This window comes from Rana temporaria, chromosome 2 (genome assembly GCF_905171775.1).
Source record: "Rana temporaria chromosome 2, aRanTem1.1, whole genome shotgun sequence".
Lineage (NCBI taxonomy): Eukaryota > Metazoa > Chordata > Amphibia > Anura > Ranidae > Rana > Rana temporaria.
The window spans coordinates 83640046-83653451 of NC_053490.1; the positions used below are offsets into that span (position 1 = coordinate 83640046).

A 13406-nucleotide genomic window follows, 5' to 3' on the forward strand; every position below is an offset into this window, starting at 1 on the left:
CTAACCTCAAATTAACCTGCCTATGTAGTGCCTACAATTTTAATATTAATGTGATGCTTTATTAAGCATGGTTATAATTTTTTTTGCCCAATTAACTGAATAAAGCAGTTATTTGGAAAGATGCTACGTGTATATCTTTTTGTTTCTGTCCCTTAGTGCAATAGTTAAAGCAGGGTTCCACCCATTTAAAAGTCAGCAGCTACAAAAGGTGTACCTGCTGACTTTTAATAATCGGACTCAGTTGTCCTATGGTCCAGCAATGTCGTAGCTTCACTCCTCCCCATGGTATCGGCATTGTAACGGTGGGCGAGCCGTACTGCGTGTTGTGAATGGCCGGGCAATCTTCTGGGACCTGTCTGGGTGCCTGTAAATACTGGGTACCCCCTTCCCTAATGAGGTGCCAATTATTACATGTCAAGGGGTCACTAGTACTTAATGTGGAAGATTTACATTTTTGGGTGGAACTCTGCTTTAATTTAAAACTACTAATCAATATAAGTATAGGAGTTGCCTATCTAGGACACCCCCTAAATATGACAATGCAGTTGATGGGCATAGTACCCATGAAAGCTGCAGCTTTGGGGTATGTAAAAAAAATTACAAAGTATGAATTTTAGGTGTGACAACTCACAACATTCCAATCGGTGGCGATCACATGTGTTCAAAAACGGCTTGCAAATGCTTAGTGTTACTAAACCCACAACAGTAAACAGTCTATATATGCAGTAAAGCATGCTTGTTATACTCACTGCGGAACATAAGGGGTTAATCCTCTGCATTGTGTAAAAAGGTTGTTTGATCATGTCTTCTCTGATCCTCCCCTTTTTCCACAGTCTCCAATCCAGCTGCTGATAGTACAGAGGCTAGGGGACAAGCTGCACATGCTCAGTTAGGTGTGTATTTCTATAGTGTTTTTTTTTCTTTCTTAAAAGTACATGTAATCAGCACAGGGCCAATCGACACTGTCCAGACAGAGGGTCGTGGGTCCTGCAGCCTTATAGGACAATCATGGCACTCCTACAAGCTTTAACCAGACACTAATAGAAGTCACAAGACTGCTCTAAATGCTGATGAGAAAGGGTATTTAGCCGTTTATATTTACTAAAACTACTGCATTTCCATGTGCTGTGTACTGTGGGAGAGCAGATATAGTGAATGCAGGGTCCTGGTGTTTAGTAACACTTTAAAGCACATGAGCTGCCTTTTTTAATAGCACTTGCAAGCATTGAATGTGTAACACCAGTGATGACATGCCCTTAGTGTGCCCTTGGCAGCAAAGGTTCTGAGCCAAAATCAAGACATACATGACCTCTATGTATGTTTACAGTCTACATTATAAATAGAGCCCTACCCTTTGCCCACTTATTGGATGGATGGGTATTTTACTATATTTGTTAGTCCTGATCTGTAGAGCCACCTAAATAGGTTCTAGTAAGAAATCAGAACTACTGTACTGAAGGGAAATAAAACCTTTTTGCCATAAGTTACTGTCCCGCTTTTTACCTCTGGTTATTGGGGTTCATCAGTCCCTGGTGGAAGGGGTGCCCTGGTTAGATTAGATCCCTGTCTAACCGATAAAGACAGTCCTGTAATGGAAAGTAGAAAGCAGTGTTGGTATTTTACACCTGCTCAGCCGTCAGACACCTATTGTACTGGCAGGAGCTGCCATTTCTGAGCCTGTTTAGGATAAATGCATGTAGACAAGCTCATTCTGTTCATAACTGAGGCTTCTGCCTGATCGTTGGGTCTGTTGTGATATACCTTTGGTGTCCCTGGGAAGAAGCCATAACCAGCACTGGTCTCGCTCCATCTATCTCACAAATAGCTGACAATGGATTGAATACTGCACATCATCTCTTAATGCAGGGCTGTCTTCCTGCGTCCTGTTTGGGTGCCGCAAAATACATTACCAGGAACTGACACTCAACATGCTTATGAACTAAAATAGACCCCAGAAAAAAATGCATAGACGCTTCAAAGGTTCTAAATTAAAATGAGATTCCCCGAGGCAGGAGTGGAGTGGGTTGAACCTTGATAACCTTGAAATGTACCTACAGTGCAGCATCAATTTGTAGCCTCACTGGTGTTGATCTAAAGACATAAAGTAAATGGATAGGCTACTAGAAGTACTGGGTGAGCTAACAGAACGTGTCTAGGTGATAGTTTTAAAAGATAAAGCACACATATGTACACGTGTGATAATACATACATACATACTAATATGGCAGGGGAGATTAAACCGTGTGGACAGGATGGAGAGAAACCTATGCCTGTATGGCTAGCTTTACTCATAGTTGATCAAACCGCAGACAAGCAAACCCTAGAATGAGTTCTGAAGTGGGAATGAGTAAGGCACTCGCTGGGTTTGTGAATCAGGGACCAGAGCTGTCCATTGGTGGAGGAGTTGAGGTTAAAGCAGAACAACACTGTATCTAAAAACCAAAAACGCTGCACAATTCTGGCTAAAATGACAATCACAATTTTTTTGCTTAGAATAAAGATTCCGATTCTCGCGGCGTAACATCTTTCACATTATACAAAAAAAATTGGTCTAACTTTTCTGTTTCGTTTTTTATTATTTTTTTCAATTTGTTGAAGTGTATTTTCCCCCCAAAAATTGCTTTTAAAAGAATGCTGCGCAAATACAGTGTGACATAAAATATTGCAAACACCACCATTTTATTCTCTAGGGTCTATGCTTAAAAAATATATATAATGTATGAAATTTCTAAGTAATTTTCTAGCAAATACTGATTTGAAGTGTCAGAAAAAGGCTTAAGGCTGGATTCACGTAGATCCGCGCAATTTTACGGCAGCGTATCGTATTTACGCTACGCCGCCGTAAGTCAGAGAGGCAAGTGCTGTATTCACAAAGCACTTGCCTCCTAAGTTAGGGCGGTGTAGCGTAAATGGGGCCGGCGTAAGCGCGCCTAATTCAAATGAGGATGAGGGGGCGTGTTTTATGTAAATTATTGGTGACCCGACGTGATTGGCGTTTTTTTTTACGAACGGCCCATGCGCCGTCCGTGTACATATCCCAGTGTGCATTGCTCCAAAGTACGCCGCAAGGACGTATTGGTTTCGACGTGAACGTAAATTACGTCCAGCCCCATTCACGGACGACTTGCGCAAACGATGTAAAAATTTTAAATTTCGATGCGGGAACGACGGCCATACTTCACATTGGCTACGCCACCTAGGGGGCAGTTTTATCTTTACGCGGCGTATCTCTTATGGAAACGGCGTATCTTTACTGCGACGGGCAAGCGTACGTTCGTGAATCGGCGTATCTAGTCATTTACATATTCTACGCCGAACTCAACGGAAGCACCACCTAGCGGCCAGCGGAAAAATTGCACCCTAAGATACAACGGCGCAGGTCATCGTATCTTAGCTAGGTTTAAGTGTATCTCAGTTTGAGCATACATTTAAACTTATGACGGGCTTAGATTCCGAGTTACGTCGGCATATCTACTGATACGTCGGCGTAACTCTTTGTGAATCCGGCCCTTAGTCTTTATGTGGTTAAACTGACGTCATTTACAGACCGAAGTTCACCCCTTTGCCCTAAGACCCCTTTCACACTATTTTTACCGCCAACGCTATGGGCGGATTTGCGTCGCATTTCGGCCACTTTTAACCCCGCCAGCGGCCGAGAAAGGGTTAAAACTAGCCCGCAGTGTGCTGCTGAAGCAGCGCATTGTGGGCGGTATAGCCGCACTGTACCATCGATTTCAAAGGGCAGGAACGGTGGAGGAGCGGTAAAAACACTGCTCCTTCACCGCTCCAAAGATGTGGCTAGCAGGACTTTTTTTACCGTCCTGCTAGCCCGAGGGCTTTCACACTGGAGTGATGGTAACCGCTGTTTAAGGGCGGTTTGCAGACGCTATTTTTAACGATATAGCACCTGTAATAATACGCTCCAGTGTGAACGGGATCTAAAAGAACCAAATGATTGCTCCGCGCTGAGATATCACTATAAACAATGTTGATAAATTTGTCATTTTTTTGACAGCTGTGAGCAGAGAACGGCTCTGCACTTGTTGCATAGAATCGTGGAAATGGCAGATTAAGATCGTATTGGGGGGGTTTGAATCATGATTGCAATTTTTTAATCTTGAATGAGGGAAGATGATTAATGTTGCATTTACTTCCTGGAATCATCTGCCCTTAGCTCAGACATACAGACAGGAGGATGTGCTTTGCTGAAAAAATATAACCTACCTCGCCTCCTGAAGATTCTTGGATGTATAACATCATTTACCTAGGCCAGAAACCAGGAAGTAACAACAAATGTAAAAGAGAAAAAGTTCAACCAAGTACATATAATATAATATACTGTGCTGTTCTATGCATTTACTAATGCTATTAGCGTAACGATTAAAAAATGGTCAGTGTTGACAGAGTGAAGTTCCACTTTAAGATGGAAGTTTTAGAAAGTCTGCTTTAAATCAAATTACGGTAATAAAAATGTTTTTGTCTGCAGATAACATCATTCATATTTGTGTAGGTTTGAATTGTCCTGTGTGTGTTTGGGGGCACATCAGATATAAGAGGAGGGTACAGACATCACACAAGCTTGCCAGAACAATGGCGTGCTCTTGTATAGGCTTGTGCATTGTGTTCTTGTACAGTAATTATTTCAGCCATCCCAGTGGGTGTTTTCTAAATAGATTCCATGTCTTTCTGTTTACACCACAGCAGTGAGTTAAGGTTACAGGTAAACGGAACATTTGTATTGTTTGCTTTTGGAATACCTTAGCATAAACCTTGCTGTACATTATTACTGTAAAACAATCTTTTGATTCTGATATTATATAAACAATAATCTTTGTTCATAGAATTAATGCTGTTTTTAGAGATGCAGTGCCTTGAAAAAGTATTCATACCCCTTGAAACTTTCCATTTTATGTGATAGACCAACACAAAGTGGCACGTAATTGTGAAGTAGAAGGAAAATGATAAATGAATTTTATTTTTTTACAAATATGTGAAAAGTGTGGCGTGCATTTGTATTCAGCCCTCTTTACTCGGATACCCCTAACTATAATCTAATGGAAACAATGGGCCAGATCCACAAACAGCGGCGCAAATTAAGTTACTCAAAACTTATGTCATTTAAGTTATGGCGCCCTAAGTTGGTGTCGTAATTGCCGTATCCACAGCGCATTTGCGCACAAAATTGCGCTTGCGTAACTTAAATTCCGAGGCGTAAGGCGGGGTTATTGCAAGTGGGAAGGAAGTGGGCATGCTTCATTGTAATGAGCCGTGACCCCATGCAAATGAAGGTCTGGCCGTACTGCGCATGCGCGCACGAATCTGCTTCTCACTGGGCATGTGCAGAACTTTGCTCGGCGCAATCAGTGAGATAGGTAAAAGGCCAAGCGTACTTAGTTTGAGGATCGCCCTGAATGTGAACAAATATCTGCGCTAAGAGGTAAAACAATATATTGGAAAAAGAAAATATGGACAGCCGCACTTCAAAAAACCTTGATGGTTGTCTTTAGGGTTGTCCCGATACCGATACCAGTATCGGTATCGGGACCGATACTGAGCATTTGCGGGAGTACTTGTAGGGCCTTAGGGAGCAGCTGTGCTTGGGGGGGGGGGGGGGGGAATGCCTAATGAGTTTGAGGAGAGTCGTGCCACCTCCACATTATATCTACATGATTAAACACATTCCGTCATAAAGCAAGAGTATTAATGCATCCTATTTGCTTAAAGCTCAACAAAATTAATAAAAGTTCCCGTGGATGGGACAAAGCAGATGAATGAAGAAAGTAACCTTGGACGGAGTTGGCCCAGCTCTGTTTTATGCCCTGTACAAGTTCTGAGAAATTGACTAGCCAGTGACTGGACACAAGTATATTGTGCAGAAGGCCTTTCTGCTATTATAAAGCATCTGTAGTCCATTATTTGAGCTGAAGGTCCTTGTCTGAGAGAGGAATCAGCTGTTACACCTCGATCACATCTGGCGTCTCCGAATTTCCATTTTTCTCTTTTACACTCCTGTGAGCCCTCCGCCAGCCATTTATCATTTCCTCTGTCACAGCTGACAGCACAGCTCCGCTTTTATTAGAACTACGTTACGATTTTGCGATTTGCTCTTTTTTTCATTTAATATGTATTGTTTTGCAATGGAGCATATTTTTGTTCATGAAAGTGATAAATAATGGGTTTGTTTTCATCCTTCATGCTGAGATGAGAGCCACACTTATCCCATGCTGTTAGCTGCTTTTGCTGATCCGGGCTCTCAATCCTGGCACAGATTTTCTGTTTACGACCTCTGCTTTCTATACTTTTTAGAGTCTTTCCGCCTTATCTTGCATTGCCGCAGCTTTTCTTTTAGCCTCTGTTTAATTTCACCTCCGGTATTTTATACGGTGCAGATGGAGCGCTGCAATCACCTGAGTGCCAGACCATTATTGGATAGCTGATGTCACTCTTAAGGTCATGTGAGAAATAAGAAACGTCTTGTATCTGAGCAGCATCCATAATTGTGCCATGTTCTGCAATATTTATTCTCCCAGTGTTACGCCAGGTCAGCCACTTATTTCATGGACTGCATGACATTGATTCTGACCGAGAAAAGTGGCTAATAAATCCGCAGCTGATCCGTGAGATCATTAATTGCTGTAAGCATGCGTTTTCCTTCACTTCTTGCCAGATTAAGATCAATTACAAAATAGTTTTTTTCCTGTGCTATGTGTGATTGTGGTTTAATGTTAGAAGAAGTTACATATGAATATATATAAATAATATATTTTTTTGGAGGTGCAACATAGGACTGGGGAAAAAATCGATTTGAATCGAGTTGCGAGGGCAAATCGACTTGCCTAAAAAATCCTGCCCGCAGCTCGCCGGGATCCTGGGAAAAGGCCGTGAGCGGCATCCAGCCTTGTGGCCCTTTCCCAACAGGAATATGTCTTTAGTGAGCCCAGGTCCCAGTAAATTCTCCAGAAACCTTTCATAGCCAAATAGTGTTTAAAAAAAAAAGTCTTATGCTTATATAGATGCAATACATTGGTGTCGGTGGGATTGTGTACCCCAGGAAATCTAGTTCTTCATATCACTGGTGTCATTGGGATAGTGGCTCCAAGGGGAGAAGAACACCAAATCATTGGTGTCCGTGAAAAAATGGAACACGGATTAGAAGCCCCTCCCCCTTTTATTGGAGTCAGTAATGGTTCTTAACTTACCTTAGGACAAGAGCCAGCATTGGCCACAGTTAAAGATTGATAATCCCATGTGCTGTCCACTAGTGCATCTCTTGATGACGTCTTTCTGTTAACAGGAACAGCAGTGCCAGAACTATATAAAATCCAATGGGTGCAGATCAGTCCGCCCACTAAGTAATTTTAGTTAGGGTATGTTCATTAACCACTTGACCACTGGGCACGTAAACCCCCTTAATAACCAGACCAATTTTCAGCTTTCGGTGCTCTCACAATTTGAATGACAATTACTCAGTCATACAACACTGTACCCAAATGAAATTTTCGTCCTTTTTTTCACACAAATAGAGCTTTCTTTTGGTGGTATTTAATCACTGTTGGGTTTTTTATTTTTTGCGCTATAAGAGAAAAAAGACTGAAAATTCTGTAAAAAAAAAAAAAAAATTCTTTGTTTCTGTTATAAAATTTGGCAAATTTAGTATTTTTTCTTCATTCTTTTGCATAAATGTGAAAGATGAAGTTACGCCGAGTAAATAGATACCCAACATGTCACCCTTCAAAATTGCACACGCTCGTGGAATGGCGCCAAACTTCGCTACTTAAAAATCCCCATAGACGACGTTGCGGGGTATTGCGGGGCATTGCGGAGTATTGCGGGGCATTGCGGAGTATTGCGGGGCATTGCGGAGTATTGCGGGGCATTGCGGAGTATTGCGGGGCATTGCGGAGTATTGCGGGGCATTGCGGAGTATTTTGGGGCATTGCAGAGTATTGCACAGGGAGGGATGGATGGCTGGATCTGTGACTGCATGTGTCACAGATCCAGTCCGCAGCAGCAGCTGCTGCTGCTTCCGCTCTCTCCCCTCTCCTCTCACACTGTACCATTCGGTACAGAGAGGAGAGGGAGGAACCGGCATCATCACATGACGCCGGTTTGTTTACTAGTGATCGCTCCGTCATTGGACGGTTGTTAAGTGGTTAATAAAAATGTGCTTTTCAAGACGGCATTAAAAACATAACAGGGGTTCTAACACCCCAACCACTGTAAACATATTGTGTATTTGTTTCTAATTCTCTACAAACCTTTTTATTAGAGAAATCTTAATTAATTCTACATGAATAAGCTTTCCTTAAAACAGACCTCCACCCAAGAGGGGAAGCTCTGCTTATTTATCTACTACCCCCACCAATACCAGTTTTGGCACCTGTCAGGGGAAGGCGGGTGCCTGGATTTGACGAGTACCCACTTTAGGATGACTTTGCCGCAGCAAACTCATTTGGAAGTTCGGTCCACCTCCTTCCCCTGCCGCCGGGCATTAACAGAGCGCTTTGCACATGCACAGTAAGGAGCCAGCTTTGAAACTGCAAGGCTTCACTGCTGGTTTCCCTTACCTGAGACGGTGGTGGCAGCTCCCGAGAGCCGATTGAAAAATCGCCTCAGGTGAAGACACCACTGGATTCGTGGACAGGTAATTGTCCTTATAATAAAAGCAACAGCTACACTATCTGAAGGAGCCTGGCGCTCCGCTTTAAACTGAAAGAAAACCCTCCTATCGTTTTCAGCTAAGGAAGCTTCCACCTTTGCCTCTGTTATGACACCAGCCATTGGATGGTTTGACAGTTTGGTTGAGAGCCCAACTAATGTGACAGTTATATTCCCGACATGTGCCATGTTTGTAACTTTTTTTGAAACGGTTAAACTGATGGGTTTACTTCTGCTTTAAAGTGGCGGTAAACTCCTAATCAATACTTTGCTCATGATAAGCATTGCGATAGAACTTACATGTCACGTCTTTTATAGTGTCCCAAACTGCGCCCTTCATTAGAACTAGCCTGATGTTTAGTGTAGTGACGTCACTGGCACATGCGCATTTTGTCCCTAATGCACAGCATGCAGAGTATGCCCTCAGTCAATACATCCTTTTGCCATATCTCCCTCATCAGCACTTGCGGCATTGCATAGCAATATCGTGAGATTGCTGACCTATTGAGGATTTCCTGAAACGCCCCATGTGATTAGCTGCGTCACGGGGTGAGAACACTGACATTCACGATCAACACATGGAGAGAGGAGATGTTTACACTTGTATTCCTATTGGTTATGTGGGGCAATGTTGCCATGGTAACAAATTGAAAATGAGGCTTGGCTAACATTTACTGTACATGCAAGAGATTCTAGCTTTGAAGAGTTGAAAGGGCGGAAGTTCAGCTGGGGATGGAATTGGGAGGCAACTGCAAATATGTCAACAGCTTCAACCGGTGTACATAAAAAGAAACCAGTCTGCAGAGACGGGAAAAAAGATGCCATGAGTCTAATTAGCATTCCAATATGTTATGCATAGCGGCCTTATGATTGCTGGAGATCAGCTTTTACTACTACATATTTGGCACTCACCCTAAGGGGTCTAATTATACAGTTTTTTATACAAAATTCACACAGCTTTCACCCAGGATTCACACATTGTTCCAATTAAATCCATTGTGTGAATTATGGATGAAAGTTGTGTGAATCTTGTGCAAAAAAAATTATATATATATATATATATATATATATATATATATATACACACACACACACACACACACACACACACACACACACACACACACACACACACACACACACACACACACAGTATCTCACAAAAGTGAGTATACCCCTTACATTTTTGTAAATATTTTATTATATCTTTTCACACTGAAGAAATGACACTTTTCTACAATGTTGTGTAATGAGTGTACAGCTTGTATAACAGTGTCAATTTTCTGTCCCCTCAAAATAACTCAAAGCACATTAATGTCTAAACCGCTCGCAACAAAAGTGACCCCTAAGTGAAAATGTCCAAATATTTTGTGTAGCCACCATTATTTTTCAGCACTGCCTTAACCCTCCTGAGCATGGAGTTCTCTAGAGATTCCAAGTTTGCCACAGGAGTCCTCTTCCACACCCCCGTGATAACATTACGGAGCTGGTGGATGTTGGAGACCTTGCGTTCCTCCACCTTTCGTTTGAGAATGCACCACAGATGCTCAATAGGGTTCGGGTCTGGAGACATGCTTGGCCAGTCCATCACCTTTACCCTCAGCTTCTATAACAAGGCAGTGGTCATCTTGGAGGTGTGTTTGGAGTCGTTATGTTGGAATACTGCCCTGCGACCCAGACTCTGAAGGGAGGGGATCATGATCTGCTTCGGTATGTCATCGTACATGTTGGCATTCATGGTTCCCTCAATGAACTGTAGCTCCCCAGTGCCAGAAGCACTCATGTAGCCCCAGACCATGACACTCCCACCACCATGCTTGACTGTAGGCAAGACACACCTGGTTGCCGCCACACACGCTTGACACCATCTGAACCAAATAAGTTTATCTTGGTCTCATCAGACCACAGGACATGGTTCCAGTAATCCATGTCCTTTGTCTGCTTGTCTTCAGCAGACTGTTTTCAGGCTTTCTTGTGCATCATCTTTAGAAGAGGCTTCCTTCTGGGACGACAGCCATGCAGACCAATTTGATGCAGTGTTCGGCGTAGGGTCTGTGCACTGACAGGTTGACCCACCCACCCCTTTAACCTCTACAGCAATGACAACCTATGGATATGACGCTGAGCATATGCACTCAACTTTGGTCGACCATGGCGAGGCCTGTTCTGAGTGGAACCTGTCCTAGTAAACATTTGTGTGGTCTTGGCCACCTTTATGTAGAGCAACAATTCTTTTTTTTTTTAGATCCTCAGAGGTTTTTTTCCATGAGGTGCCATAGCAAACTTCCAGTGACCATTATGAGTGAGTAAGAGCGATAACGCCAAATTTAACACACCTGCTCCACGTTCACACCTGAGACCTTGTAACACTAACGAGTCGCATGACACCGGGAGGGAAAATGGCTAATTATGCCCAATTTGGACATTTTCACTTAGGAGTGTACTCACTTTTGTTGCCAGCGGTTTAGACATTAATTATATTATCCTGTTCACAGTTGTTTTCTTTGTTCCCTGTTCCCACCGTACTGACATGGTATGAAGAAGCTCTTAACTTGAACTTTAACCCAAACTGTAGAATAGTCCTCTTCCTAGTATTTTTTAATACTTACAGTTAACTTAAATTGTTATCAAACTAACCTATATCGTAGCATATTCTTATTGTGACTTCCTGTAAAAAAGCAGACATGTTGTTGCTCTTGTCGTGCTGCTGCATTTCATGTTCACTGAATCAATGAACACCACTACTGTAGGTAATCCCTTGTAGACAAAAACATGAAGCTTTTTTCTTTGCTTCTGTATGAGATTTCAGATGCTTGTTCAAGTCATTGTTGTGCAACCTCCCTCTCATGCTAAGTATGTGCACACAAAGCTGTATTGCACTTGGAGAAGGAGATGGTTATAGTTTTGGAACACACAGCTATTCTTTTTCATGGTCACAAATTTATATAGCGCTGTATAGAAGATGGGCAAGTTTCAGAAAAATAGGGATTTAACTTGCAGAGCGAGGATTAAAGATCCCCAAAAATATGTTGTGTTCTGAAGGAGTCTAAGGAGGAGCTGAATGTTCTGTCCTAAAAAGGCAGATGGAGTTCAAAGGTCAAGTTACCAGTATTTTCGGTGGCCTTCCTGCAGCTGCTGTTTCCCTGTTACGGACTTACCATGCCTTTTTTTTTTTTTTTGCACCGTGTCTGGCTATCTGGCCATATATGGAAGGGGCATGGTTTTGCTTCCTCAAGTCATAGCCTCCAGCAAGGCAAAATGTGAGCAGCCCAGTAGTGGCATCACCAAGTCTCATTCTAAATCTTCTGGGACTAATAGTCAGAGGGAGCAGTGGCTTAGATCTCACTCGTCAGAAATGCATATGGGGCTGTAAGCACGAGAGTTCCTTGGCACACTCGCATCTGCACACCAGGATGCGCAATGCTCTTTTTCTCTTTTGTTCATGGACGGACACAGCCTTAATCTTGACAAAGTGGGTATTAGCCTTCCTTTAGGAGTGACTAGGCAGAAAGTGTTAACTTCAAAGCTGAACAGCCCCGCCCAGGGGGCGGTCCTACTGGCTATATCCTCTCAGCCTGCACCAAGCAGCTCAGTTCCGGAGTTCAGGCTCGCTGTCTGTTTCGGTGGCTGGTCTCAAGAAGGGCCCAGCGGTCTCATCTGCCACCATTTCAAGGTGGATCCGACAGATCGTGATCAGGCTTGCGCCATAAAGGGTCGGGCGCCTCCCTGGCACGATGCATTCAACTAGGGCAATAGGTGCCTCTTGGGCTTTCTGACATCAAGCGTCTGTTTCCCAGGTGTGTAAGGCGGCGACCTGGTCGCCCGGTCACACTTTCACTAAACTTTACAAGTTGGTGTAAGTGCATCTTAAGATGCTTCTTCGGCCGCACAGTTTTGCAGGCGGCTGTTTAGAGTTACAACTCCTCAGTTGAGGAGCTCTGTTTTGTTTTGGTGTGAAGTTTAATTTTATGCTGTTCCCACCCCTCATTTTGTCACTGCTTTGGGACGTCCCACTTTGTCAAGATTAAGGCTGTGTCCATCCATGAACGAAAGAGAAAATAGGATTTTATACTCAACGTAAAATCCTTTTTTCTGAGTTCATGGATGGACACAGCACCCACCCCTCTTTTTTTAAGTTTGTACTGCTTGTTATAAACTGAGCTGCTTGGTGCAGGCTGAGAGGATATAGCCAGTAGGACCGCCCCCTGGGCGGGCTGTTCAGCTTTGAAGTTGTTAACACTTTCTGCCTAGTCACTCCTAAAGGAAGGCTAATACCCACTTTGTCAAGCTTAAGGCTGTGTCCGTCCATGAACTCAGAGAAAAGGATTTTACGGTGAGTATAAAATCCTATTTTTAGGTGAATTTCAAAACAAAAGTCACATTCTTGACTAAATATAATAATACCAAATCTTTACTTTTTTAAATATGGATCCACTTCAAGTCATTGTAAAGGTAAAATAAATTTTTATCGTAATGAATTCTCTGCATTAAGGTAAAAAAACAAACTTTTAAAAGCAGCTTCCCTACTGCCCCCCCTTAATACTTACCTGAGCCCTATCTTGATCCAGCACTGTGCACATCTGTAGAAGCTCTTCTTCTTCCGTCCCCCCGGTCTTCACAGGCTTGGCTGAGAGCGGTGAGAGCCATTGGCTCCTGTTGCGGCCAGTCAAAACCAGTGAGTAAGGTTCGGTGCCTACCTGGGCTGCATGTCTATATAGACGCAAACAGCCTGGCTCGGGGTCGAGCAC

The 13406-nt window shown here is 43.0% G+C and overlaps 1 protein-coding gene across 1 annotated transcript in view; it reads left to right on the top strand.

Annotated features, from left to right (window-relative positions):
- The window catches only part of UBL3 (ubiquitin like 3), a 200258-nt gene that overhangs the window by 162993 nt on the left and 23859 nt on the right, over window positions 1-13406 (top strand). The gene's annotated exons all lie outside the window — the stretch shown is intronic.